The sequence below is a fragment of the Mobula hypostoma genome, chromosome Y, assembly GCF_963921235.1.
Source record: "Mobula hypostoma chromosome Y, sMobHyp1.1, whole genome shotgun sequence".
Taxonomy (NCBI): Eukaryota; Metazoa; Chordata; class Chondrichthyes; order Myliobatiformes; family Myliobatidae; genus Mobula; species Mobula hypostoma.
Window position 1 is genome coordinate 945,473 of NC_086130.1, and position 27,489 is coordinate 972,961.

The window sequence follows — 27,489 nt, forward strand, 5'->3', positions numbered from 1 at the left end:
TTCTTCAATGCCCTACCATTTACCATGTATGTCCTATTTTGATTAGTCCTACCAAAATGTAGCACCTCGCATTTTTCAGCATAAACTGTATCTGCCATCTTTCAGCCCACTCTTCTAACTGGCCTAAATCTCTCTGCAAACTTTGGAAACCTACTTCATTATCCACAACGCCACCTATCTTAGTATCATCTGCATACTTATTAATCCAATTTACCACCCCATCATCCAGATCATTAATATATATGACAAAAAACATTGGACCCAGTACAGATCCCTGAGGCACACCACTACACACCGTCCTCCAATCTGACACACAGTTATCCACCACTACTCTCTGGTGTCTCCCATCTAGCCACTGCTGAATCCATTTTACTACTTCGATATTAATGCCTAACGATTGAACCTTCCTAACTAACCTTCCATGTGGAACCTTGTCAAAGGCCTTACTGAAATCCATATAGACAACATCCACTGCTTTACCCTCATCAACTTTCCTAGTAACCTCATCAAAAAATTCAATAAGATTTGTCAAACATGACCTTCCACGCACAAAGCCATGTTGACTGTTCTTAATCAGACCCTGTCTATCCAGATGATTATATGTACCATCTCTAGGAATACTTTCCATCAATTTACCTACCACTGACGTCAAACTCACAGGCCGATAATTGCTAGGTTTACTCTTAGAACCTTTTTTAAACAATGGAACCACATGAGCAATACGCCAATCTGACCCCCTTACTATCGAGTCCCCTATTACAACTGCTCTCCTCTTCCCTTCCCTGCCCTTCTGAGCTACAGGGCCGGACTCTGTGCCAGAGGCACGGCCACTGTTGCTTCCCCCGGGTAAGCTGTCCCCCCCAACAGTACTCAAACAGGAGTACCTATTGTCAAGGGGCACAGCCACCGGGGTACTCTCTATTACCTGACTCTTCCCCTTCCCCCTCCTAACCGTGACCCACTTGTTTGTCTCCCGTGGCCCCGGTGTGACCACCTACCTGTAACTCCTCTCTATCAACTCCTCAAAAACACTAACACACAAAATTCTCTTCAAACCTTTATTCTTTACTCATAGCATGCTATGGGGGAAGTTACAGACTGATCTCCCAAAACAGCCAGTCCAGACACTGCCCCCGAATTACACAATTCTCCACAATTTATAACATTGACCATTACAGGAAATCTTACAATTACAAGTTTAGATAATATTAGAATCATTTCAATCACATGCTAAGATACAATTAGATGTAAAATAATCATTGGTCAATTAGTTATAATTATTTTAAGCCAAAGCTAGCCCATCAGTTCCTCATTCGGATACCTTCCCCTTTTCCCGAGACATTCTAGCCCCTACACTACTCTTCCCATATTTAGCTTCTGCATGATCAGATAGTTCCTCATTTGAGTCTTTGCCTACCTTTAGAAAATAATGACTAGTACGTCACCAGCTGCTGGGTAAAGCTTCTTTCTGACTGTCCGAAACAGTAAGCTAAAGCACACACAAGGTGGTTAATCATAAGTTAATCAGTGTTCTTAGTCTATATTCCTATTTAACTACCCCTTTACTACATCACCAGAACAGATCCTTGTGGGACACCATTTGTCACAACCCTCCAATCTGAATGTACTCCTATCACCATGATCCTCTTCTTTCTGCAGGCAAGCCAATTCTGAATCCACCTGGCCAAACTTCCCTGGATCCCATGCCTTCTGACTTTCTGAATAAGCCCACCATGTGGAACCTTTTCAAGTGCCTTACTAAAATCCATATAGATCACATCCACTGCATTATCCTCATCTATATGCCTGGTCACCTCCTCTAAGAACTCTATCAGACTTGTTAGAAATGATCTGCCCTTCACAAAGCCATGCTGACTGTCCCTGATCGGACCATGACTCTCCAAATGTCCATAGATCCTATCCCTAAGAATCTTTTCCAACAGCTTTCCCACCACAGACATAAGGCTCACTGGTCTATAATTACCCAGACTATCCCTACTATCTTTTTTTAACAAGGGGACAATATTCGCCTCCCTCCAATCCCCCGGTACCATTCCTGTGGACAACGAGGACATAAAGATCCTAGCCAGAGGCTCAGCAAACTCTTCTCTCGCCTCGTGGAGCAGCCTGGGGAATATTCCGTCACGCCCCGGTGACTTATCTGTCCTAATGTATTTTAACAACTCCAACACCTCCTCTCCCTTAATATCAACATGCTCCAGAACATCAACCTCACTCATATTGTCCTCACCATCATCAAGTTCCCTCTCATTGGTGAATACTGAAGAGAAGTATTCAATGAGGACCTCGCTCACTTCCACAGCCTCCAGGCACATCTTACCACCTTTATCTCTAATCGGTCCTACCTTCACTCCTGTCATCCTTTTGTTCTTCACATAATTGAAGAATGCCTTGGGGTTTCCCCTTACCCTACTCGCCAAAGCCTTCTCATGCCCCCTTCTTGCTCTTCTCGGCCCCTTCTTAAGTTCCTTTCTTGCTTCCCTATATTCCTCAATAGACTCATCTGATCCCTGCTTCCTAAACCCCATGTATGCTGCCTTCTTCCACCTGACTAGATTTTCCACCTCACTTGTCACCCATGGTTCCTTCACCCTACCATTCTTTATCTTCCTCACCAGGACAAATTTATCCCTTACATCCCGCAAGAGATCTCTAAACATCGACCACATGTCCATAGTACATTTCCCTGCAAAAACATCATCCCAATTCACACCTGCAAATTCTAGCCTTATAGCCTCATAATTTGCCCTTCCCCAATTAAAAATGTTCCTGGCCTCTCTGATTCTATCCTTTAACGCTAAAGGCCAGGGAGCGGTGGTCACTGTCCTCCAGATGCTTACCCACTGAGAGATCTGTGACATGACCCGGTTATTTACCTAGTACTAGATCTAGTATGGTATCCCCCCTAGTCGGCCTGTCCACATACTGTGACAGGAATCTGTCCTGGACACACCTAACAAACTCTGCCCCATCTAAACCCTTGGAACTAATCAGGTGCCAATAAATATTAGGGAAGTTAAAGTCACCCATGATAACAACCCTGTTATTTTTGCGCCTTTCCAAAATCTGCCTCCCAATCTGCTCCTCTGTATCTCTGCTGCTACCAGGGGGCCTATAGAATACCCCCAGTAGAGTAACTGCTCCCTTCCTGTTCCTGACTTCCACCCATATTGACTCAAAAGAGGATCCTGCTACATTACCCACCCTTTCTGTAGCTGTAATAGTATCCCTGACCAGTAATGCCACCCCTCCTCCCTTTTTCCACCCTCTCTATCCCTTTTAAAGCACTGAAATCCAGGAATATTGAGAATCCATTCCTGCCCTGGTGCCAGCCAAGTCTCTGTAGTGGCCACTACATCATAATTCCATGTGTATGTATCCAAGCTCTCAGTTCATCACCTTTGTTCCTGATGCTTCTTGCATTGAGGTACACACACTTTAGCCCTTCTACCTTACTGTCTTTACACCGTTTATTCTGTTTCTCTTTCCTCAAAGCCTCTCTGTATGTTAGATCTGGCTTTACTCCATGCACTTCTTTCACTGCTCTATCGCTCTGGGTCCCACCCCCTCACAAATTAGTTAAAACCCTCCCGAACCATGCTAGCAAACCTACCTGCAAGGATATTGCTCCCCCTCAAGTTCAGGTGCAGCCCATCCAATCTGTACAGGTCCCACCTTCCCCAGAAGAGATCCCAATGATCTAAAAATCTAAAACCCTGCTCCCTGCACCAACTCCTCAGCCACACATTCAACTGCCATCTCCTCCAATTCTTACCATCTCTGTCACGTAGCACTGGCAGCAATCCTGAGAACGTCACCCTTGAGGTCCTGTTCTTCAGCCTTCTGTCTATTTCCCAAAACTCACACTTCAGGACCACATCCCTCTTCCTGCCTATGTCGTTGTTCCAAACATGTATCACGACTTCTGGTTGCTTTCCCTCTCGTACCAGGATGTCGTGCACCCAGTCAGAGATATCCCGGACCCTGGCACCCGGGAAGGCAACAAACCATGCGGGTGTCCTTTTCACGTCCAGAAAATCTCCTGTCTGCTCCCCTGACTATAGAGTCTCCAATGACAACAGCTCTCCTCTTCTCTGTCCCACCCTTCTGCACCACCGGGTCAGACTCAGCGCCAGAGGCCCAGCCACCGTGGCTCACACCTGGTCGGTAGTCCCCGCCAACAGTATCCAGGACGGTAAACTTATTATTCAGGGGAATGGCTACAGGGGTGCTCTGCACTACCTGTCTGCTCACCTTCGCTTTCCCCCCTCTGACTGTTACCCAACGACCTGCTTCTGACAGCCTAGGTGTGACTACCTCCCTGTAGCTCTCATCTACGACTGCCTCATTCTCCCTTATGAGTCGAAGGTCATCCAGCTGCTGCTCCAGATTCCTTACATGGTCTTCCAGCCTGTGGCCACCTTCCTGCCTGTGGCCATCGAACTTTGCAGCTCCTCCCATGGAGGGTCAGACACCCTAAGCCGATAGACTGGTCCTGGACTTATTTTCCATCTGGCATAATTTGCATTTTGTTGTTTGATTGTTTGTGGTTTTTGTATTGCTATATTTATGCTCTATTCTTGGTTGGAGTGGCTGTAACAAAACCCAATTTCCCTTGGGATCAATAAAGTGTATCCATCTATCTGGATCGCCCAGCCGTATGCACTTCTGGCAGATGTATCGACACATCTCTGGATGAACCACTGTTTTTCCAACCTTGGAACACAGGACACGAACCAGCAACTCATCAGAGCTCTGCACAGGCTCACAACACCAGTTTTAGTGAATTCTCTTGTGGCTTGTTTAGGGTAATGTAATTGGTAGAAATGTAAGTAATTCATAACCACTGGCATTGAGTTGGTTTCTTGTTAAGAGGTTGATCTAATGTGATGACATAATCACATAAAGGGTTTTTAGCACACTTTTTTTTGGTTTTCAGTAAATGAGTTGCTACAGCTTTTCTAAAACATAAAATCTTTTTCTTATGTTGTCTTTGACTTCCCTTATCAGGCATCGTTGCCTTACCTTTCCTTTAGAATACTTAATATTCTTTCAGATGAATCTGTCTGTGCCTTTCTAAATTCTCCCAAAAACTACAGCCTTTGCTGTTCTGTTGTTATCCCTATTAATGTCCTCTTCCAGTAAAATCTGGCCAGTTCCTCTCTCATCCTTTTGTAATTTCCTTTATTACACTGCAATAGTGATTCATTTGATTTTAACTTTGCCTTCTCAGACTACAGGGTGTTCTATCATATTATGACCCTCCCTGGGTTTCCCTTACCATAAGCTCCATTATTAAATATGGTTCACTACACAGCATATACAATCCAGAATTACCTTTTCCCTCATTCCCTCAAGCTGTTCTAAGATGCAATATTGCAGGCTTTATACAATTGATTTTCTTGGAATCCTGCACCAATTTGATTTTCCATATTTATCTGCAAACCAGTTGCCAGGGTCAGAGATATCTCATATCAAATTCATACCTTTCCTAAGCCTGAAATCTTGGTGCATATGGGCACCAACAATGTAGGTAGGAAAAGTGAGAAGGTCCTGAAGAGAGATTTTAGGGAGCTAGATATAAAGCTGAAAAATCAGATCTCCAGGGTAGTAATCCCTGGATTGCATCGATGCCACGTGTCAATGAGAGTAAGCATAGTAGAATAATGCATGGCTGAGGAACTGATGCAGGGGCAGGAATTCATAATTCTGAAATATTGGGATATCTTCTGATGATGGTACGCCATGTACAAAAGTGATGAAGCCAGATGAACTTGCAGCACAGCAAAGATGCGTGAAATTGGATAAAGATGGTTAAGGCATCGGTAATCATGTCTTGGGCAACAAACACATTGGATTTAGGGACTATGTGGAGGGGCAAAGTTCATGGATGCTCAGCCAGTGTATAGTGTTGAGGCTTTCCATGTTGGCAAACTCATCCTGCACAGTTGCCAACTTTTCTGGGTCTAATCTACGTGTGTAGGGCAAGGACTATCAACCCAGTTGAGGGAATGTGGTGCTCGACCCCATGTTTTGTGATTGCAGTGGAGAATGTGCGTTTGGTGAGGTCTGGGAATTCGCCCAGCAGTCGAGTGAACTCACATGTGGTGGTGCATGTGTTTGAGTCATTGTGGGGAACTTACTGGGGGAGCAGGGTAACAACGCAAAGTCCTTGACATCCACAAGCTCCCCCTCGAGGTCAGGTGCAGCCCATCCAATCTGTACAGGTCCCACCTTCCCCAGAAGAGATCCCAATGGTCTAAAAATCTAAAACACTGCTCCCTGCACCAACTCCTCAGCCACACATTCAACTGCCATCTCCTCCAATTCTTACCATCTCTGTCACGTAGCACTGGCAGCAATCCTGAGAACGCCACCCTTGAGGTCCTGTTCTTCAGCCTTCTGCCTAATTCCCGAAACTCACACTTCAGGACCTCATCCCTCTTCCTGCCTATGTCGTTGGTACAAAAATGTATCACGACTTCTGGTTGCTTTCCCTCTCGTACCAGGATGTCGTGCACCCGGTCAGAGACATCCCGGACCCTGGCACCCGGGAGGCAACAAACCATGCGGGTGTCCTTCTCACGTCCACAAAATCTCCTGTCTGCTCCCCTGACTATAAAGTCTCCAATGACGACAGCTCTCCTCTTCTCCGTCCCACCCTTCTGCACCACCGGGTCAGGCTCAGTGCCGGATGCCCTGCCACCGTGGCAGGTCCACCCCACCAACAGTATCCAGGACGGTAAACTCACTCTTCTGGGGAATGGCTACAGGGGTGCTCTGCACTACCCATCTACTTATCTTCGCTTTCCCCGCTCTGACTGTCACCCAACGACCTGCTTCCGACAGCCTAGGTGTGACTACCTCCCATCTATGACTGCCTCATTCTCCCTTATAAGTTGAAGGTCATCCAGCTGCCGCTCCAGATTCCTCACACGGTCTTCCAGATCGCCCAGCCGTGTGCACTTCTGGCAGATGTGACTCTGCGGGAGAGGGGAGTTCCCCCAAGACTGCCACATCTCACATGAGAGGCACGTCACCATCTCAGGAGACATTGTAAAGACTAACTGGGAACAAGCTCATCCTCCGCCTCTTCTCGTCGAAACCTCTCAAGTCAAAGCCTCAAAGCCCCACTCCTTCACAGGCCGCTTCGCTTGAGCTATCCCTCTATTTATCTGTTTGAGCTTTTCAAAATGCTTGGTCACCTGACCTCGATTGCCCAATCAGCTGCTTTCTGCTGAGTCTGAGCTATTCAAATCTTGATTGTCTAATTACCGGCTTCCTGCTGATCTGTTCAAATCTTGATTGACTTGATTGCACAGACCAACTGCCAAAACTGCCAGAATCTCTCGAGTCAGAGCCTCCAAGCTCCACTCCTTCACTGGCCCACTCACCCACTGGCCACTTTTCACATCTGTAAAAGAGAAGTAAAAGCAGAGATTCCCCCCCACCCCCATATTGTCTGGTCACATTAGACAAGGCAAAAGATGTAAGGGCAAACAACAGGAATTCTGCAGATGCTGGAAATTCATACTGAATGCAGACAAGTGTGGGAGCTTGTACTTTGGAAGGGAAAACCAAGGAAAGAGTTACATAGTGAATGTAGGCACTGAGTAAAGATTTTCATAAATTTTATTGTATTTTATTTTCTCGTAAATTCCTGCAAGAAAATAGATCTCAAGGCAGTATTTGATGACTTACATTAAATGGCCACTCTTAGTTACCTCCTATATTTGATAAAGTTCCCATTGAGTATTTGTTTGTGGTGTTCTGCTGCTGTAGTCCAAATCTGCTTCAAGATTTGACTTGTTGTGTATTCAGACATACTCTTTTGCACATCACACTATTGTAATTGTCTCATTAACAGAGCAACCTCTCCAAAGAATTGCCTCTCACTCGATGTCTGCATCCATGTGCCTGTACAAACTTCTGCTAAACATTGAAATTGAAATCCTATCCAACACTTTTGCTGGAAGCTTGTTCCACACTCTCATCATTCTCCAATTGAAGAAATTTCCCCTCATGTTCCCCTTATATCCCTAACCCATAGCCTCTAGTTGTAGTCTCTCCCAATCTCAGTTTTCGTTTGCCCTATCTGTATCCCTCGTAATTTTGTATACCTTTATCAAATCACCCTTCAGCCCTTTATGCTCTAGGGGATAAAGTTCTAACCTATTCAGTCTTTACTTCCAGGGCGCTCGAGGCAACTCATGTGACAGCAGTACTCTCAATGGATACGATTAAATATTCTTGTTTCAGCCTAATACAGCTGAAAAGCACAATTGCTTCCAAGGTCAGTACAGTCAACAAAGATAACTTAATGCATTTAAATGAACCATCAGTGCTTAAAATTGATGGAAACAATGTCAACTGCAGATAAACTCCTTGGATTCCACGCAGGAAATGTGGCTGCGGATCAGGAAAACAGGTGCGTTTAAGGAAATTGGATTTTAAATTCCCTATACTGACTATCTTGCTGGCAAATGTGCAGTCTCAGGTGAATAGAATCAACGATCTCAGAGCCAGGGTGCTGAATCAGAATGACATTAGGACCATGTGTGCCTGCTGTTTCACCGAATACTGGTTAACCCTTTCTGTACTGGAAGCAGCAATCCAAATCACAGGGTTTGTAAGACATTACTTTCTACAAAATGAAACCCAATAACATGAATGGCAGGGATGCTTCACTACCAGATGAACTCAATGCCTTCTATGCCCACTTTGGAAGGGAGAATACAACTACAGTTGTGAAGATCCCTGCTGCACCTGAGGATCCTGTGATCTCTGACTCAGAGGCCGATGTTAGACTGTCTTTAAAGAGAGTGAACCCTCACAAGGCAGAAGGTCCCGATGGAGTACCTGGTAAGGCTCTGAAAACCTGTGCCAACCAACTAGCCGGAGTATTCAAGGACATTTTCAACCTCTTACTGCTACAGGCAGAAGCTCCCATTTGCTTCAAAAAAGCAACAATTATTCCATTGCCTCAGAAGAATAATGTGGGCTGCCTTAATGACTATCATTAGACCATAAGACAAAGGAGCAGAAGTTGGCCATTCAGCCCATCGAGTCCGCTCCGCCATTTTATCATGAGTTGATCCATTCTCCCATTTAGTCCCACTCCCCCGTCTTCTCACCATAACCTTTGATGCCCTAGCTACTCAGATACCTATCAATCTCTGCCTTAAATACACCCAATGACTTGGCCTCCGCTGCCACCCGTGGCAACAAATTCTATAGATTCACCACCCTCTGGCTAAAAAAATTTCTTTGCCTCTCTGTTCTGAATGGGTGCCCTTCAATCCTTAAGTCATGCCCTCTCATACTAGACTCCCCCATCATGGGAAACAACTTTGCCACATCCACTCTGTCCATGCTTTTCAACATTTGAAATGTTTCTATTATTCGAAATGTTTCTGATTCGAAATGTTTCTGTTTCATACCACTGTAATTTCCCTTACACCACTGAAAGACTGCTACATCTGACTTTATTTTCTCCCTATCAAATTTCAAGTTGAACTCAATCATATTGTGATCACTAGTTCGTAAGGGTTCTTTTACCTTAAGCTCCCTAATCACCTCTGGTTCATTACATAACAACCAATCCAGTGTATCTGATCCCCCAGTAGGCTCAATTATAAACTGCTCTAACTGTGTCCTACAAACTACCCTCTTCAAGAATAGTTACTCAGAATAAACCTCTGACTCAGAAAGTGAATTCATTGATGGAGGAGTTGGGAATTATAGATGTCTGGAGGGAATTACACCCTACTAGTAAAGATTATACACATTACTCTTACCCTCATTCAGCCTATTCAAGGATAGACTATTTCTTTATCTTTAATACAGATAGACTCAGGATAAAAAACTGTAATATTGCAACAATTGATCTGTCGGATCATAGCCCAGTCTCTATGTCTCTAATCCTGGAAAGGAAAATGAGGAAAACACTATGGAGGCTAAACTCACATATACTCAATAACCCGAAAGTAATGGAGAGATTAAGGGGAGAAATGAAAGAATATCTAGACCTTAATGACACGGGAGAAACATCACCAGTGATTTTATGGGATACATTGAAAGCTGTACTGAGAGGGAAAATTATTTCCATTACTACTCACATGAAAAAAATCAATGCACAAAAATTAGAAGACCTTCAAGGAACATTAAAACAACTTCAAGTTGTAGATAGCAACAAAAGTAATTCAAATCGAAAACAGGAAATTAGGAAATTGCAAAGTGAAATTGATGATATTTATACGTTGGAAACTCAAAGAAATTTTCTTTACCTGAGACAAAAGAATTATGAAGTAGGAGGTAAATCAGCTAGATTATTAGCACATAAATTACGAAAACAACAAGCAGACAATACAATTCATAAAATAAAGAATCCAAAGACAAAGCTTGTGGAGAGTACAATAGGGAAAATTCAAGAGAGTTTTGGAACATATTATCGAGAGCTGTACTCCCAACCCCGGGCCCCCAATGAGCCCTATATAGACAGTGTATTGAATTTTTTAGATCTACCTAAACTTACAGATTTACAAAATGAAAGTTTATTAGAACCAGTAACTGTCAAAGAACTGAACGTGGCCATCTCTAGGTTAAAGGCTGGAAAGTTCCCGGGTTCTGATGGGTTTACCTCAGAGTGGTATAAGTCCCTGAAGACACAGTTAGCCCCATTACTATCTAACACCTTTAATTGGATCTTGCAGAGAGGAGAAACTCCACCTTCCTGGAGAGAAGCGATTATTTCAGTTATTCCTAAAGAGGGTAAAGATAAACTAGAATGTGGCAATTATCGGCCAATTAGTGTTCTTAATTTAGATTACAAACTATTTACATCTATATTAGCGCGCAGATTGGAAAAGCTTTTACCTGGCCTAATCCATTTAGACCAGACTGGATTTATTCAACAAAGACAAACACAGGACAACATAAGGAGAACTCTGCACATATTAGAACAGGTTAATAAGAAAGAGACAGAGACAATGGTAGTAGGATTGGACGCTGAGAAAGCTTTTGATTCGGTTAGTTGAGCATTCCTATACAGAGTGTTAGGAAGATTCGGCTTTCAAGAAAGGTTTATTAAAGTAATTCAGACTCTGTATGACAGCCCAACAGCCCGAATTAAGATAAATGGGGACCTCTCTGACTCCTTCATTTTAGAGAGAGGCACTAGACAGGGATGCCCAATTTCTCCTCTCCTTTTTGTGCTATATATTGAACCACTTGCCCAACTAATAAGACAGAGCGAAATCGTAAAAGGTATCAAGGTGGCAGGGATTGAACACAAAGTGGCGTTATTCGCAGATGATGTTTTGGTCTATCTGAGTGAACCAGAAAAATCATTTATAGGATTGTTTACACTGTTGGATGACTTTGGGAAAATATCAGGTTATAAAATAAATGTAAAGAAAATGCAGGTTATGTCCCTAAATTATACACCATCCAAAAAATTGCAGGATACATACGACCTTAAGTGGGAAGCTAAATCATTAAAATATTTAGGAATAACCCTGCCAAAGGATCTTTCAACACTGTCACAGGTAAATTATGGGCCATTAATCTCAGAGATAAAAGCAGATATGCATAGATGGAATCTTATCCCCTTTTTAAGTTTAAATTCAAGGATAAATACTATAAAAATGAATATTCTTCCTCGGTTATTATATCTTTTCCGTACTTTACCAGTGGAGGTGGATGATAATCAATTCAGGGAATGGGACATATGGATTTCCCGCTTCATTTGGCAAGGAAGGAAACCTAGAATTCGATATAACACCTTACAGTTAGGGAAGGAAGGAGGAGGTATGGTTCTTCCTTGCCTGAGAAATTATTTTTATGCCTCACAGATAACCCCTCTGTTATATTGGTGCAATAGGGAATATAAGGCTAGATGGAAGGAAATAGAATTTGGATTAGTTGACAGTTTTCCTCTTCAGGCCTCAATAGCTGACAAAGGATTGATGGCCCAGTTGGAAAAATTTAATAATGCTTGGATAAATCTTACATTAAAAGTATAGCAGAAGGTGGTTAATTCATGTGGAATTAATAACATGTTAAAACTCTTTAGATGGTGTGCATATGATACTGAATTCCTTCCCAACAGAGGAGATAAAAGATTTGAGCTATGGATAAAGAAAGGTCTTACAACCTACCTCTCATTTATAGATAAAAGAGTATTACAAAGTTTCCAAATCCTGCAGGACAAACATGGCCTAGAACATAATGACTTTTTTAGGTACCTTCAAATACGAAACTATGTTAACCAGAGTTGTAGATATACAGACCTATCAACAGTAGAATTAGAATTTTTCAAGATTCTGAATTCGGCTTGCAGTTCATTACCTAGTAAATCAATTTCTCGCCTATATAATGCACTCTCCCATGCTAAAAATGTAAATACACTGTATATTAAAGAGAAGTGGGAGAAAGAAGCGGGGTTGGTACTTTCAGAGGAGGCTTGGGGGAAAATCTGCAGCTTTCAATGGTCCTCGACTAATTCTTTGACTTGGAGAGAACATTGTTGGAAAAACATTATAAGATACTTCAAGACCCCATATCAGGAAAAATATAAAGATACAAATGTGATGTGTTGGAGAAGGTGCGGCTCCAAGGAGGCAAATCATTTTCATATTTTCTGGGATTGCCCTAAATTAAGTCTATTTTGGGAAGGTATTCATAGAACATTAGTTAAGGTACTTAGGTCCCAGATACCTCTGAACTTTGAGACGCTCTATTTGGGGCATGTATTGTTCCTTGAACAGAAGGAAGATATAAAGTTGCTGCAGGCCCTCTTAGTGGCAAGTAATGAAATCAATCACTAGAAAATGGCTAAATCCAATACCACCTACATTAGAAGATTGGTACGAAATTATCTTGGAATTATTTAAAATGGAAAAGTTGACTTACTCCCTGAGAACTCAAAAAGAAACATTTTATCAAATCTGGAATAAATGGATTGAATATATAACCCCAATGCGAGCAGACTTTAGATGACTCTCCTAATGATTTATATTGCTCTTCTCATCAACACAGTAATATTGCTAACGTAAGCACCCTTAGTCTAAATGTTTGTTTTTTTTTGGAAAATAGAGAATTAACACAAGGGAAAGATTTGGGAAAGGGATAAAAAAAAATGCACACATTAAGTAAGTAAGTACATAGGGATTGGATAATTATGTCTGCGGGCAGGAACAAGCACGAGCAAATTGGGATATAAACACCTACAATGGTTGGTATATAGGCTTGTATGCAACATTTTGGACCAGTGGAAATGGTCCAGAAGGGTTGTATGGAAACCATTATTACCATTTTTCTTAACAACTAATTTCATTACTTAGCCTAATAGGTTAGATTTACCACAGTACATAATTATCTATTTAAATGTTTATTTTCCTTTTATATCATCTCAATGTGTACTTAAGAATGTATAAATAATTGTAGTTTTATACATATAAAAAAATTGAAAAGGTTATATGTGTGAAAAAAGTACATGATAATTGTGAATTCCTTATCCAAATAAAAATAAAATTTAAAAAAAAATGGTTGCCTAGAGAATACAATGTGATAAAATGATCAAGGGGTAATTTCACTGAGGTGTCAGTATCATCAAATGGCAGGCATAAGGTAAAAAAAAGAGAAGAACATCTCTTGTTAGTTCACCCAAAGATATTGTGCTGACCTAAATTAACCTACTTAGTGAGTTTTGACCAGCAACCAGTTGGGAAATCAGAAGCTTGAGAGCAGGGAATTTCACTTGCTAACAGAGTAGAAAAAGGCAGCCTAACCCTCTGTGTTACAATCCATAGACCTCCTTTTTAAATGCTCATGCCTATCTAAGAGTCTGTTAATTGTCTCTAACGGATCGTCCTCAACCATGACACCCACTACTTAGCTCTCTGTTTAAAATAAAGTATCTTTGATTTAATCTCCCCTACATTTCCCTACACACGCTTTAAAATGGTGCCCTCTGGTATTAGCCATTGCTGCTATCTATGCCATTTTATAATTTTATATGCTAATCAATATACGCCATAGACATTTTGCACTTGTGACAATTGTCACAAACCCTGTGACGGGAATAAAGAACCAATAGAGATGGAAAACACTTTGGAGTCCAGTATTGCTATAAACTAATAATATTTATTAGTAACTACACAATACAGTAATATAAATAGATAAATTAAACAGGTCAGCAATGATTATCTATATAAGTAAGTATATCAGTAAGTGTGGAAATATATGTATGAAAAACCAAGCTTCTTTGAGTCTAGGGGTAAAAGGATAACAGTCTTACGATGATGTGTAAAGTTGAGTTGAGTAATGATGGAGAGAGAGGGAGAGAATTGAGTCTTCAGGTGAGCTGACGCGATAGATCTTCTTGTTGTCCTTCGAAATCCTTTAAAAGTCACCGACTGTGACTTTAACAAAGGGGACTGGTTTTCTGTGGTGGAGCTATCCCCCAGGTGAGGGTGGACACATGGACAACTCCCCACCAGTCAACCCTTTTCCTCTTTCCACTGCAAGAGTGACTGATCGATCCGCCTGATCGATCCTCTAAAACCCACTTTTCCTGCGAGCACAACAGTGCTCAGTGTCCACAACACGTGTCTGAAATCTGTATCATCTGACCTCCTGTTTTATCTTCCCGTCATGAACATCAACAGTCATTCAAATAACTCCTCTTTCCTCTCTGTGAAAGAAATGCACAAACAGACAAAAAGTCCTTGAAGAAGTATCAACAACCTGTCTTCGGTCACCATAGCAATTTTCGAGCTGCTCGGTGTTATCTCCACTTCAGCAGAAATCCAACAGTTAACCAGTTCTTTCTCGTTTCTTAAAGTGACAGTCCCACAGTTAGTTCTCGTCTCTCTCTCTCTCTCTCTTTTACAAGGAAGCTATCGGTGGTAAATAACTCTCTTTCTCTCCTTTCAAAAGCACAGTTAATAGGGGTAAGTGAGCACAGTCCATAGGGGTAATTCAGCATCCCGTCACACAACATTAGTGTAAAATGTTAAGTAATTGTGAACTGTAAATCTGCTGCTGCAAACTCACTTGCGTGAGTGATGATAAACCTGATTCTGATATGGGTGTCTATTGAGCACTGAGAGTGGGAAGGGGGCAGGGAGAGGGGAATCATGGTTGGGAAAATTGGAAGGGAGAGGGGAAGGAGCGGGAAGCACCAGAGACATTCTGTTATGATCAGAAAATCAGAGATCGGAGTTCAATGCAGCACGTGGGGCTCTATACTCGGCAGCGACCATAGGATCCACTGATCACTGAACATCAAAATTTGAATCCAAGGACATATTTAAAGTTTACAGCATGTAACCCAGTACATGCGCTTCAGATAAAAACCACATCTTTTTCAAATGTTGTTTTCAGTAACAGTTTTCTTATCTGATTTCCATAGATTTTTCCCTGTTTCTGCAGCTCAATTTTTGTTGTAAAGGACTTCAACAGTTGAACAAAAAGAGCAGAATAATTTTGACTGCTCCTGTTCCTCAAATCTGGCTGCGAAAATTGATATGTCATTTAAGTGCTTCCTAGGTAGACAAGCAGATTCTCATTAACTGTTATTTAATGGAATGAAGATGCAATGTTAAGAAAGCAGAATATACAGCAGCTTTGAGGCAACATTTTATTTTGAACAAGATTTGATTCTGGCCACTGATTTGTTTTCTTAGAGCATATCCCCACAAGAGAGGGCGGCATATAAGGAATACACTTCAAATGTAAGTGATGAGTCATATTTTCACTAATATGATTTAAAATTCTATTAGTTTTATCAACTCAATTACAAAGAAAATTCTTTATTTCTGTCATTGTTTTCTGCTTGTTTGCTTTTATGAATTGAGGAAGAGCAGTTATGGTCTGTGAACTAACATTTTAATCATGTGGAAATTGTTGAGGTAATTTGACTTTATGTCTGATCACTGAGGGGGTAGAGACTTGCTTTTCTATGCTAAGATCTGTCTGGGGGTAGTGTGACAGGGGTATAACTGCTGAAACTTTGATGTCTGAATTTGTAATGTCATTGACAGAAGCGCAAAGGTATTGCAAAAGTATCCAGTTCAAATCCCAAAATGAAAGTCGCTATACCACAGAATGCAAGTGTAAGTATTGAAGTTACAAGGTTACATACTGGGCTTTTTACTATGCTTGGATCTTATGTCTTCCTATTCCCAATTTAGACCATAAGACAAAGGAGCAGAAGTCGGCCATTCAGCCCATCACATCTGCTCCGCCATTTTATCATGAGCTGATCCATTCTCCCACTTAGCCCCACTCCCCCGCCTTCTCACCATAACCTTTGATGCCCTGGCTACTCAGATACCTATCAATCTCTGCCTTAAATACACCTAATGACTTGGTCTCCACTGCTGCCCGTGGCAACAAATTCCATAGATTCACCACCCTCTGGCTAAAAAAATTCCTTCACATTTCTGTTCTGAATGGGCGCCCTTCAATCCTTAAGTCATGCCCTCTCGTACTAGACTCCCCCATCATGGGAAACAACTTTGCCACATCCACTCTGTCCATGCCTTTTAACATTCGAAATGTTTCTATGAGGTCTCCCCTCATTCTTCTAAACTCCAAGGAGTACAGTCCAAGAGCGGACAAATGTTCCTCATATGTTAACCCTCTCATTCCCAGAATCATTCTAGTGAATCTTCTCTGTACCGTCTCCAATATCAGCAGATCCTTTCTTAAATAAGGAGACCAAAACTGCCCACACTACTCCAAGTGAGATCTTACCAATGTCTATCCAAATCGTTGATGTACAATGTAAAAAGAAACAGCCCCAATACGGATCCCTGTGGAACACCACTGGTAACCGGCAGCCAACCAGAATAGGATCCCTTTATTCCCACTCTCTGTTTCCTGCCAACCAGACAACGCTCTATCCACGTATGTAACTTTCCTGTAATTCCATGGGCTCTTATCTTGTTAAGTAGCCTCATGTGTGGCACCTTGTCAAAGGCCTTCTGAAAATCCATATATACAACATCCACTGCATCTCCCTTGTCTAGCCTACTTGTAATTTCCTCAAAAAATTGCAATAGGTTTGTCAGGCAGGATTTTCCTTTAAAGACACCATGCTGAGTTCTGCCTATCTTGTCATATACCTCCAGGTACTCTGTAACCTCATCCTTGACAATCGACTCCAACAACTTCCCAACCACTGATGTCAAGCTAACAGGTCTATAATTTCCTTTTGGCTTTCTTGCCCCCTTCTTAAATAGCGGAGTGACATTTGCAATCTTCCAGTCCTCCGGGACCATGCCAGAATCTATCGACTTTTGAAAGATCATCGCTAATGCCTCCATAATCTCCACAGCTACTTCCTTCAGAACATGAGGGTGCATTCCATCTGGTCCGGGAGATTTATCTACCCTTAGACTATTCAGCTTCCTGAGTACTTTCTCTATCATAATTGTGACTGTGCACACTTCTCTTCCCTGCCACCCTTGAGTGTCCGGTATACTGCTGATGTCTTCCTCAGTGAAGACTGATGCAAAATACTCGTTCAGTTCCTTCAGCATCTCCTTATCTCCCATTACAATTTCTCCAGCATCATTTTCTATTGGTCCTATATCTACTCTCAACTGTCTTTTACTCTTTACATACTTGAAAAAGCTTTTAGTATCCTCTTTTATATTATTTGCTATCTTCCTTTCATCGCTCATCTTTTCCCTCTTAATGACCTTCTTAGTTTCCTTTTGTAAGCTTTAAAAAACTTCCCAATCCTCTGTCTTCCCACTAATATTTGCCTCCTTGTATATGCTCTCCTTTGCTTTAACTTTGGCTTTGACTTCTCTTGTCAGCCACGGTTGCATCCTTTTTCCATTAGAAAATTTCTTCTTTTTTGGAATATATCTGTCTTGCATCTTCCTCACTTGTCGCATAAACTCCAGCCACTGCTCCTCTGCCGTCCTTCCCGTAGTGTCCCTTTCCAGTCAACTTTGGCCAATTCCTCTCTCATACCATTGTAATTTCCTTTACTCCACTGAAATACCGACACATAGGATCTCGGATCCTCATTCTCAAATTTCACAGTGAACTCAAGTCATGTTATGATCACTGCCTCCTAAGGGTTCCTTCACCTCAGTCTCTCTAATCACCTCCGGTTCATTACACAATACCCAATCCAGTACAGCCAATCCCCTAGTGGGCTCAACAACAAGCTGTTCTAAAAAGACATCTCGCAGACATTCTACAAATTCTCTCTCTTGAGATCCAGTGCCAACCTGATTTTCCCAATCCACTCGCATGTTAAAATCCCCCGCAATTATCATAACACTGCCCTTCTGACAAGCCTTTTCTATTTCCTGTTGTAATTTGTAGTCACAACACTGCAGCTGTTTGGAGGCCTATAAATAACTGCCATCAGGGTCCTCTTACCCCTGCGATTTCTTAGCTCAACCCATAAAGATTCTGCACCTTCCGATCCTATGTCACCTCTTTCTAATGATTTAATATCATTTCTCACAAATAAAGCCATGCCTCCCCCTCTGCCTACCTTCCTATCCTTCCAATACACCGTGTATCCTTGGACGTTCAGCTCCCAGAGACATGCATCCTTTAGCCACGTCTCAGTGATGGCCTCAATATCATACCTGCCAATCCGTAGCTGTACGACAAGATCATCCACCTTATTCCTTATGCTGCGTGCATTTAAGTATAACACTTTAAGACCAGTATTTGGTACTTTTCGCTTTGATTTCACTGCAACTTCATTGCACTGCAACTCATCCCAATGGTTGCAAATTTGCCCCATCACCTGCCTGTCTTTCCTGACATCTTTACTGCTCACTATCTTAGATTTATTTCTGTTTTCCCCCTCTTCCGCTCTATCATTCCAGTTCCCAACCCCCTGCCAAATTAGTTTAAACCCTCCCTAACAGCTCTATTAAACTTTCCCGCCAGGATATTGGTCTCCTTCGGGTTCAGGTGTAACCTGTCCTTTTTGAACAGGTCATACTTCCCGCAGAAGAGATCCCAATTATCCAAGAATCTGAAGCCCTGCTCCCTGCACCAGTCTCTCAGCCACGCATTCATCTGCCTGATCCTACTATTCTTGCCCTCGCTAGCACGTGGCACAGGTAGCAATCCCGAGATTACTACCCTGGAGGTCCTGCTTCTCAGCTTCCTTCCTAACTCCCAGAAATCTCTCTTCAGGACCTCCTCGTTTGTCCTATCCATGTCATTGGTACCAACATGTATCAAGACAGCTGGCTGCTCACCCTCCCCCTTCAGAATATTCTGGACCCGATCCAAGACATCCTGTACCCTGGCACCTGGGAGGCAACACAACATGCGGGTATCTCTATCAGGCTCACAGAATCTCATGTCTGTTCCCCTAACTATGGAATCCCCTATGACTACCGCATTCCTCTCCTCCCTCCTTCCCTCCTGAACAACAGCGCCAGGCTCAGTGCCAGAGACCCGGTCTCCATGGGCGTCCCCTGTCAGGTCATACCCCTCAACTGCATCCTAAACAAGATACTTGTTCCTGGGGGGGGGAGGGGGGGAAGCCACAGGTGTGCTCTCCACTATCCGGGCATTTCCCTTCCCTCTCCTGACAGTCACCCAGTTTTCTGACCCCTGTAGCCTAGGGATGACTACCTCCCTGTAGCTCCTGTCTATCACCTCTTCACTTTCCCTAATAAGCAGTAGGTCATCAAGCTGCAGCTCCAGATCCCTAACACGGTCTCTGAGGAGCTGCATCTCGGTGTACCTGGCACAGATGTGGCCATCGGGGAGGCTGGAAGTCTCCCAGGATTCTCACATCTGTCACCCTGAGCAAAGCACTAACCCTGCAGGCATGCTATCTTATTCTACAGAAATGAAACAGGAAAGATAAGTCTACTCACCCACTTACCCTGTCAAACACACAAACTTATTAAACTGTTAGCTCATACTGTTAGCTTTGTGAGCCCTACTGTTCCTGTCTGTCCAGGCTGATTCGCCAAGGGGAAAAAAAGAGTTGGTGCTTCGCTCTCGCCTCTTGCTGTTACCGCTGAAGCCCATTGAGCCAAAGCCCTACACTCTGCTGCCACTCACTCCGCTGCCCACTGTATAAGGTGGTCTCCTTTTTAAACTCTCCGCGCTGTCCTGTCTATGTCACGTGCCTGCATAGTCTCGTCCTTCTTGTACTCAAAGGAGTTTTTTAAAAAACTGCCTTCCTTCAGAATTCAGCTCCCACGCCACTCTGTAGTCCCGATCCAAAAAACAGCTTCCTTTTTAACCTTCCTTTTTAAGCTACTAGACTATCGCCTGTTAGCACTCATATCTACAGTGATGAAATGCTTTGAGAGGTTGTTCATGACTAGACCGAACTCCTGCCTCAGCAACTGATTGCAATTTGCCTATCGCCACATTAGGTCAACCGCAGACACAATCTCAATGGCTCTTCACACAGCTGTAGACCACATGGACAGCACAAACACTTATGTCAGGATACTGTTCATCGACTATAGCTCAGCATTTAATACTATCATTCCCACAATCCCAATTGAGGAGTTGCAGAACCTAGGCCTCCGTACCTCCCTCTGCAATTGGATCCTCGACTTCCTAACCGGAAGACCACAATCTGTGCGGATTGGTGATAACATCTCCTCCTCGCTGATAATCAACGCTGGTGCTCCTTGGGTCTGTGCTTAGCCCACTGCTCTACTCTCTCTATACACATGACTGGGGGCCTAGGCATAGCTCAAATACCATCTATAAATTTGTTGATGATACATCCATTGTTGGTAGACCTCAGGTGGTGACGAGAGGGCGTACAGGAGTGAGATATGCCAACTAGTGGAGTGGTGTCACAGCAACAACCTGGCACTCAACATCAGTAAGACCAAAGAGCTGATTGTGGACTTCAGGAAGGGTAAGACGAAGGAACACATATCAATCCTCATAGAGGGATCAGAAGTGGAGAGAGTGAGCAGCTTCAAGTTCCTGGATGTCAGGATCTCTGAACACCCAGCCTCGTTCCAGCATATCAATACAGTTATAAAGAAGTCAAGATAGCAACTATACTTCATTAGGAGTTTGAAGAGATTTAGCATGTCAACAAATACACTCAAAAACTTCTATAGTTGTACCATGTAGAGCATTCTGACAGGCTGCATCAATGTCTGTATGGAGGGGCTACTGCATAGGATCGAAAGAAGCTGCAGAAGGTTGTAAATCTAGTCAGCTCCATCTTGGGTACTAGCCTACAAAGTACCCAGGACATCTTCAGGGAGCGGTGTCTCAGAAAGGCAGCGGACATTATTAAGGACCTCCAGCACCCAGGGCATGCCCTTTTCTCACTGTTATCATCAGGTAGGAGGTACAGAAGCCTGAAGGCACGCGCTCAGTGATTCAGGAACAGATTCTTCCCCTCTGCCATCAAATTCCTAAATTGGACATAAAACCTGTGAACACCACCTCACTTTTTTAATATATGTTGTTTCTGGTTTTTGAATAATTTTTAATCTATTTAATATATGCATACTGTAATTGATTAACTTATTTATCACTATTATTTTTTTTCTCTTCTTCTATATTATGTAATGTTTTGAACTACTGCTGCACATGCCAGTGATAATACACCTGATTCTGATTCTTTCCCTATAACTCTATATTCCCTATATAATATCGTATCTGTTAAATAGGGGCCGTGGACAATTCTGATTTGATGCAGACAGACGTGAAAGCACAGAGGAACATCTGGAGAAATTTCTGAAATGCCCGTTTGCTGCTGTGGTTACTGTGTGGTCAGGAATCTTTTGGAGGGTAGGTCTCAAAATCCCCGGCATTGCCTGCTTTTGGCGACTGAGAAGGATGTTGAATCGTTCAGACAGAGATGGCGCTCAGTACTCAGTGTCGGAGAGCAGATCAGAGCTCGAAGTTTTCGGATGACTCAGATTTGGATTGTGGTCGGCATGGCATGGAGAGTTTTTCTTCCTTCTCCCGTCTGCATGAGATGTGGGACATTTGAGAAACTTTGAACTTAACTGTGCTCATGGACTTCTTCATCTAGTTATAGTATTGTTACACTGTTTGTAACTATATGTTATAATTATGTGGTTTTGTTAGTTTTTTCAGTCTTGGTCTGTCCTGTGTTTTGTGATATCACACTGGAGAAAATAATGTATCATTTCTTTATGCATACATTACTAAATGACAATAAAAGAGGACTACGTGTCTTCATAATCTAAATCTCAGATCCTCTAGTCGCAGCAACTTCCTTGGAAATTTTCTCGCATACTCTTTCAATTTCATTTACATCTTTCCTAGGAATGTCACTAAAACTCCACATAATACTCAGAATTAGGCCTCACCAACATCTTATACAAATTCAGCCATCTATTATACTTAGTACTTTGATTTATAAAGGCCAATGTGCCAAAAGATACTTTACAACTCTACCTATAACATCACCTTTAATTATTTGTGGACCTGTGGCTCCCAATCCCTTTGTTCTACCGCACCGCTCGGGCTCTTCCACTCACGCTTCTCAATACCCCACCACTCACTGATTGGTCCTTTCAAAGTGCAAAATCTTGCATTTATCCACATTAAATTCCATCTGCCAGTTTTCAGCTTCTTTTTCCCAGCTGGTCTAGATCCATGAGTGCTTTCCTCACTTTTTACTACAACCCCAATCTTAGTGTCGTCCACAACTTTGCTGATCCAGTGTACCACATTATCATCCAGGTCATTGATATAGAAGACAAACAACAGAGCCAGCACAATCCTGAGGCACTCCAGTAGTAAGTGGCCTCCAGTCAGAGTACTACCACTCTCTGGCTTCTCCCACAAAACTAACGTCTAATCCAATTTACTACCTCATCCTGAATGCAAAGCAACTGAACCTCCTTGACCAGCCTTCCATATGGGATCTTTTCAAATGTCCATGTAGACAACATCAACTGCCTTGCCTTCATGTTTCCTGGTGACTTCCTCAAAAAACTATAAGATTGGTTAGACGTGACCTACTACACGGAAGCCATGCTGACTATCTTTATTCAGTCCGTATCTTTCTGAATACACATATCCATTTCCTCAGAATACCTTGCAGTAATTTTCTGGCTAATAATGTCAGCCTCACTGGCCTACCATTTCCTGGTTTCTGTTTAGAACCTTTTCTAAACAGTGGAACAACGTTGGCTATCTTCTGGTATCTGTCCTGTCACTAAAGATGTTTTAAATCTCTGCTAGGTTCACTGCAATTTCTGTACTTCTCCAGAGGGACACCTTGTCTGGCACTGGGGATTTATCCAACTTGATTTGCCTCAGGGTAACAAATATCTCCATCTTTGTAAACTGTAGAAGGTCCATGAAATTGGTACCACTTGGCCTCACTTCTATAGACTCTGTATCTGTCTGTGAAGTAAATGCAGATGCTAGGAATACATTTAAAATCTCATCCATCTGTTTTGGCTCCACACAAGGATCACCATTCTAGACTTCCAGTGGACCAATTTTGCAATCCTTTTGCTCTTAACATATCTCCTTCATCCTGTCGGCTAGATCAACTTCATCCCTTCTTTTGGTCTTCTTGATTTCTTTCTTAAGTGTCTTCTTGCCTTTCTTATGCTCCATAAGCACCTGATTTGTTCCTACCTGCCTATACCTGCTACACATCTCCTTTATTTTTCTCATTTAGGGCCTCAATATTTCTTGAAAACCAAGGTTTCCTACACTTGTTGTCTTTACCTTTTATTCTGACAGGCACATAAAAGCTTTGTACTCTCAAAATGTCATTTTTGAAGACTCCCACTTTCCAGGTACATCTTTCCAAGTTGTCCCAACCCACAATCATCAGATCATTTTTGATAATCATCAAAGTTGGCCTTTCTTCAAATTAAAGTCTCAACCCGTGGATCAGATCTAACTTCTTAGATATTTACATTGAAACTAATCACATTGAGGTCACTGGATGCAAAATGTTCTCCTAAACTTGCGTCACCTGCCCTGCCTCATTCCCTTAAAGCAGATCTAGTGTCACATGCTGTGTCAAAGGGATTTCTACATACTGATGAAGGAATCTGTCCAGAGCACAATTGACAGACTATCCTATCTATTGCTTTTACAGTATGGGATTCCCAGTCAATATGTACTATAATAACCTTATGATTCTTGCAACAGACTGTGGCCTCTTTACAAATTTGTTCCTCTAAGTAAGACCATAAGGTATAGGATCAGAATTGGCCCATTGAGTCTGCTCCACTGTTTCATCATGTCTGATCTATTTTTCCCCTCAGCACAGTCTCCTGTCTTCTCGCCATATCCCTTTGTGTCCTGACCAATGGAGAATCCATCAAACTCTCCTTTAATATACAACGAATTCCATAGAATCACTCTGGCTAAAGAAATTCCTTATCATCTCCTTTCTAAAGGGATACCCTCTGTTTTGTGGTCATGTCCTCTTGATATCCCTCTTGAATTTCAGGACATCTTTTCCAAGATAAGAGGCACAAAACTGCTCACAATACTCCATGTGAGGCCTTACCAGTCCTTTATAAAGTTGCAACATTACATCCTTGCTTGTATATTCTACTGCTCTTGAAATGAATGCTAACATTTCCACAGACTCACTTTAACCTTAAGGAATCCCAAAATCCTTTGAACTTCGGATTTTTGTATTTCCTTTCCATTTAGAAAATAGTCAACCCTTTTATTTCTTCTACCAAGTGCATGACCGAACACTTCCTGATACGGTACTCCTTGTGTCACATCTACTACCACTTTCTGGCTTCTAAAGCCAATATCAAATCCAATTTACTACCTTGAATGCTGAGCTACCAAACCTCCTTCACCAACCTTCCATGTGGGACCTTGTCAAATGCTTTGCTAAAGACCTTATAGACAACATCCACTGCCTTGTCTTCATCAACTTTCCTGGTAACTTCCTTGAAAAAAAAAACAGAGTAAAAAAATTGAATTGAATTGACTTAATTTCTTACATCCTTCACATACATGAAGGGCAAAAATCATTATATTATGTCTGTTTAAATGTGCAATCATAGTAATTGTGCAATCATAGTAATTTCTCATAAAAAGGACAGTCAATGTAACGTAGAAATATACCCAAACCAACAAGAATTAATCAGTCTGATGGCCTGGTGGAAGAAGCTGTCCCAGAGCCTGTTGGTCCTGGCTTTTATGCTGCAGTACCACTTCCTGGATGGTAGCAGCTGGAATAGAGTGTGGTTGGGGTGACTCAGGCCCCCAATGATCCTACCTATCCTTATAAATGTCCTGAATCATGGGAAGTTCATAGCTACAGATGTGCTGGGCTGTCCGCACTACTCTCTGCAGAGTCCTGCGATTAAGGGAGGTACAGTTCCCGTACCAGGCAGTGATGTAGCGAGTCAGGATGCTCTCAATTGTGCCCCTGTAGAAAGTTCTTAGGATTTCTTCAAACGTCTGAAGTGAAAGAGGCACTGTTGTGCTTTTTTCACCACACAGCTGGTATGTACAGACCACGTGAGATCCTCGGTGATGTGTATGTGAGGAATTTAAAATGTTTATCCTCTCAACCCCAGATCCATTGATGTCAATAGGGGCTAGCCTGTCTCCATTCCTCCTGTAGTCCACAACCAGCTCCTTCGTTTTTGCAAAATTAAGGGAGAGTTGTTCTCTTGACACCACTATGTCAGAGAGATGACTTCTCTGTAGGCCATCTCTATTGTTTGAGATTAGGCCAATCAATGTAGCGTCGTCGGCAAATTTAATTGGGAGAATAGAGCTGTGAGTGGCGACACAGTCATGTATATACAGGAAGTAAAGGAGGAGATTTAGTACACGTCAAGTCAAGTCAAGTCGGTTTTTATTGTCATTTTGACCATAAACTGCTGGTACAGTACACAGTAAAAATGAAACAAAATTCCTACAGGACCCTGGTGCTACATAAAACAACATAAAAACTGCACTTGACTACAGACTTACACAGGACTACATAAAGTGCACAAAACAGTGCAAGACAGTACAATAAATAATAAACAAGACAATAGGCACAGTTGAGAACAAATTACAACATAATAATAAATGATGTAGATGTCAGTCTAGTCTCTGGGTATTGAGGAGTCTGATGACTTGGGGGAAGAAACTGTTACATAGTCTGGTCATGAAAGCCCGAATGCTTCAGTGCCTTTTGCCAGATGGCAGGAGGGAGAAGAATTTGTATGAGGGGTGTGTGGGGTCCTTTATAATGCTGTTTGCTTTACGGGTGCAGCGTGTGGTGTAAATGTCTCTAATGGTGGGAAGAGAGACCCCGATGATCTTCTCAGCTGACCTTACTATCCGCTGCAGGGTCTTGCGATCTGAGATGGTGCAATTTCCGAACCAGGCAGTGATGCAGCTGCTCAGGATGCTCTCAGTGCAACCTCTGTAGAGTGTGGTGAGGATGGGGGGGGGAGGTGGGAGATGGACTTTCCTCAGCCTTCGCAGAAAGTAGAGACGTTGCTGGGCTTTCTTTGCTATGGAGCTGGTGTTGAGGGACCAGGTGAGATTCTCCGCCAGGTGAACACCAAGAAATTTGGTGCTCTTAATGATTTCTACGGAGGAGTCGTCGATGTTCAGCAGAGAGTGGTCGCTTCATGTCCTCCTGAAGTCAACAACCATCTCTTCTTTTGTTCACATTCAGAGACATGTTGTTGGCTCTGCACCAGTCCATTAGCCGCTGCACCTCCTCTCTGTATGCTGACTCATTGTTCTTGCTGATGAGACACACCACGGTCGTGTCATTGGCGAACTTGACGATGTGGTTCGAGCTGTGTGTTGCTGCACAGTCGTGGGTCAGCAGAGTGAACAGCAGTGGACTGAGCACACAGCCCTGGGGGGCCCCCGTGCTCAGTGTGATGGTACTGGAGATGCTGCTCCCGATCCGGACTGACTGAGGTCTCCCAGTCAGGAAGTCTAGGATCCAGTTGCAGAGGGAGGTGTTCAGGCCCAGTAGGCTCAGCTTTCCAGTCAGGTGCTGAGGAATGATTGTGTTGAATGCTGAACTGAAGTCTATGAACAGCATTTGAACATACGTGTCTTTTTTGTCCAGGTGGGTGAGGGCCAGGTGGAGGGTGATGGCAATGGCATTGTCTGTTGAACAGTTGGGACAGTACGTGAACTGCAGGGGGTCCAGTGAGGGGGGCAGCAGGGTCTTGATGTGCCTCATGACGAGCCTCTCGAAACACTCCATGATGATGACTGTGAGTGCAACAGGATGATAGTCGGTGAGGCAGGACACTGAAGACTTCTTCGGCACAGGAACGATGGTGGTGGCCTTGAAGCACGTAGGAATGACGGTGCTGCTCAGGGAGATGTTGAAGATGTCAGTGAGAATCTCAGCTAGCTGGTCTGCACATCCTCTGAGCACTCTGCCAGGAATATTGCCTGGTCCAGCAGCCTTCCGTGGGTTGACCCTGCACAGGGTTCCCCTCACATCGGCCACAATAAGACACAGCACCTGGTCGTTTG